Source organism: Hakea prostrata, chromosome 3, assembly GCF_041222555.1.
Source record: "Hakea prostrata isolate BN-2017 chromosome 3, UWA_Hpros_2, whole genome shotgun sequence".
NCBI classification, from domain to species: domain Eukaryota; kingdom Viridiplantae; phylum Streptophyta; class Magnoliopsida; order Proteales; family Proteaceae; genus Hakea; species Hakea prostrata.
This window is the reverse complement of record NC_142602.1, coordinates 55,017,531-55,021,671: the sequence shown is the minus strand read 5'-3', so window position 1 is coordinate 55,021,671 and position 4,141 is coordinate 55,017,531.

Genomic DNA, 4,141 nt, shown 5'->3' with positions numbered 1-4,141 from the left:
ATTAAACTTGCAACCTGCACATGAAGCTGTAACGTTGAGTCTGTGGTGAAGTTGAAGGGAATCAACATTGACACAATTCAACAGAACTATACAGTTTAAGTGATGAAGAACGAAAGAGAGAAGCAGTTGGATTACTGCCAAAGGAGCGATTGAAGCCTACTGCTATCCTATTACCTCCTTCTAATGGTTAACCTGTACATTTTGGATTGTTGATTACATGATTCAACTATACATTTTGTATGTATAATGGAAAGTGACACATTTACATTTGTAAAATTGAATTTGGATTGATGGAATTGGATCTTTATTTGTAAAATTGAATCAAACTTTCATTAAATAAAGACTTAGATAACTTCAATGCAACTTAGTTGGTTTTAACTGTAACATAATCACTCCTCCCATCAAGGAAGTAAATGGTCACATATTTTCATTACAAATTTAAATTAAATACAGGTTCAGATAACTTCAACACAAGTTAAATTGTCACATTAAGATTACAAGTTATATGTGATATAACAAATGCATGCCCACATCAGCTAATGTACTTTTTGTTCGATATTGATTTTAGTTGCTGCTACTCATCATTGGCTGCTCTATCACATGGAAGTTAACGATCTCCATGAGGGGTTTATATGGATGAAAATCTTAGATTCCCCACACCATAATGGTTTATATGGTGGGGTTTAGTTTACACAATGAAGTATGAAATCCAACAAAATTAACATTTCAGAGGTATGGATTTAGTTTACATAACGAAGGACCAAGTGAGAGATGCCTCCTATGTTCTATGTGATCCGCATATCCTATAAAGCTTAAAAGAAAATTTTTAGAAAGCTGGGTTATGAACGGCCATGTTGCATGGTGGCAAATAAAGCACCAAACTTCTGAATCACACATAAATATTTGAACATTTTGAAGACTTGGTTTGAAATACTGTTTCAAATTACACAAATTTTAAGCAAGTTAGTAAAGCCGTTGATGGGCGTACAAGAGGGAATTGACGAATCCGATGTCTTTTTGTTTCAAACACATTTTGGAGGAAATGGAAATAATTTGAAACGGAACCATTCCATTTCATCACTGTGATCACTCTGATAAAACGGAATGGTTCCGTTTCAAGTAGCTTCAGAACGGAACCATTCTATTTTATCAGAGTGATCACTGTGATGAAACGGAATGGTTCCTTTTTAAAACGGAACCATTCCATTTCATCAATGTGATATATGATGAAACGGAACCATTCCGTTTTATCAGAGTGATCACAGTGATGAAACGGAATGGTTCCGTTTTAAAAAGGAACCATCCGTTTCATCAATGTGATGTCTGATGAAATGGAACCATTCCGTTTCAAGTAGCTTTTGAATGGAACCATTCTGTTTTATCAGAGTGATCACAGTGATGAAACGGAATGGTTCCCTTTTAAACGGAACCATTCCATTTCATCAATATGATGTCTAATGAAATGGAACCATTCCGTTTCAAGTAGCTTTAGAACGGAACCATTCCGTTTTATCAGAGTGATCACAGTGATGAAATGGAATGGTTCCCTTTTAAACGGAACTATTCCGTTTCATCACTGTGATGTCTAATGAAACACAACCATTCCATTTCAAGTAGCTTTAGAATGGAACCATTTCATTTTATCAAATTGATCACAACGATGAAACGAAATGGTTCCTTTTAAATGGAACCATTCTGTTTCATCGCTGTGATCACTCTGATAAAATGGATTAGTTTTGTTCTGAAGCTACTTTAAACAGAATGGTTCCATTTCATCAGACATCACGATGATGAAACGAAATGGTTCCTTTTAAATGGAACCATTCGTTTCATCCATCGTGATCACTCTGATAAAATGGATTAGTTTTGTTCTGAAGCTACTTTAAACAGAATGGTTCCATTTCATCAGACATCACAGTGATGAAATGGAATAGTTCCATTTCAAGTATGTGCAAAATGGAACCATTCCGTTTCATCACTGAGTCTGATAAAACGAAATGGTTCCCTTCTGAAGGTACTTTAAACGAAATGATTCTGATTCATCATAGCGATCACATTGAAATGGGAATTAGAACTTCACAAAGTTGTCACACGATGCAAGGTGACATAAAAAAGGCAAGCACTAAGGTGCTTGGATGCCCAGACAGCACCTTGGCAATTTTGACCTAGAGATCAAGGAAACACTTAAAGGTCATAAATTTGGAGACGAGATATTATGTTCAACATTAAAAGGAGGGTTTAGAGCTAAGATTCTATAGTAGATCCTATTAGGGATAGGCCTTATGAATATGAATGAAATTACAGTTAAGCTTGAATTAGTTTAATCAGAAAGAAAAAAATGGTCTGAGGCAAAACAAGCATGCTCACACCATACTTACAATTGCAATCCAAGATAAGGTCAATTTCAGAAACATTTTAGAAAGCTTGAGGATGATTCTAGGTACAGTTAGCTAATAAAAATTACATATGAAGTACTACAGTACTAAGGTTCCAAATACACCCAAGTAACTTAAAACTACATTGTGGTGTTCAACACAAGAGCCAATGATAAGATCAACTTGAGAGCCTGTGAAAAATACATACAACAGCAACAACAACACTCCCCCTAATGCTTGATCATGTTTCTATATTGAACTCATTTTAAAAGGATAACCATCATAAATCTTTAATAAGAATGTATAATCACAGTCCAACATGTTTACAGAGGATTTGAGCTGTTCATACATTAAAATTGGCAATTCTACATATGTATTTGACACTAGGAACTTTTGATATCCATGGTCTCGGCTGTCAACTCTTCCCAGAGAATGATGATGATGCTTGCTTACACATTGAAAAAATTAGATCAATTACAAACCTGCAGCAACATGAAGATGCTCAGTGAACTTATACAACCATCAGATACAAAATTCACTTGGTTTACAATAGCATTAACAGCCTAAAATCCAATAGTTATCCAACTAGTCAAAGTAACAAATGTTGATGTTATCTCTGTTTCCAAGGATTAGTAGAAGTAGGGAAAAGAGGAGAATTAAAATGATAGTTGAATGAATTTAGACTTGTCTGAACACATTAAAGATAAGCATTCTAGATACGGAAGAACTCGATGGGATCGAACCATCATCGATCCCCGGATAATATCTAGGTGCTCTTCCAATTGAGCTAAGGATTCACCTAAAAAATCAAACATGTTAAATCATTAAGAAAAAAAATAACCATATTACATAGAACTTTATAAGCAACAACTCAAACAACATTAAAAGCAAAACAATACTAAGCAAATAACAATCAAGACCCATTTATGGTAACAAGGGGTCCTTGTAGCCTAGTTCAAATTATAGAACTGTTATATGAATGAAAGTCACAATAAATAATGCTAACCAAATAACAGAAACCAAACATTTTGGCTTTAGATATCAATAAGTCAATCATTAAAATCCACAAGTCTACTACACAAATATACCCATAGGATGATGATGATGCTTGCTTACACATATAATGAGACAACTGTAAAGTTAATTACTCATCTAACGACAGTTAAAGGTGGGATGTTAACAAATAAAGATGGCAGATCGTTTTTGTTAATAAAATTCGAACTTGTTCATTGAAACAGAAAAGAAACATCTTTTTTGTTCAATAAAAAGGGGGGGGGGTTCATTGAAACAAGAGAAAAGTTAAAAAATATCAGCAAATATAGTTTTGTGGTCATCAGCAATGCAATTGGGTAATAAAGAGAGAAGTGCCTCTTTTTTTCTTTTGTTTGGGGTGAAAGGTGAGAGTGAGTCTCAACAGGGGAATGACCGAATTTTAGAGAATCAAGATTACCTAAACCAAATCCAGCAACAAAACTGTCCTTACAATTAACTCTTCACATATCATATTGAAATTGCCTAGGTACCTTTATCTTTAAATAACAATTGATGAGAGAAAAAGAGGTGAAAAAAGAAGTAAACATCTAGTAGCTTTTTTATCAAGTGAAATATTTAACCGACTTTTCAACATTCAGTTTGAAAAAAATTCTAAGTTCAGAATAGGTGGGGATTCTCATGGCTCATGGCCTCACAATTATAATAATGTTACTAACAAGATTTAAGTAAACATGCTTCAACATAGACCATGAAAGTGTTCTTGAAAAATATAT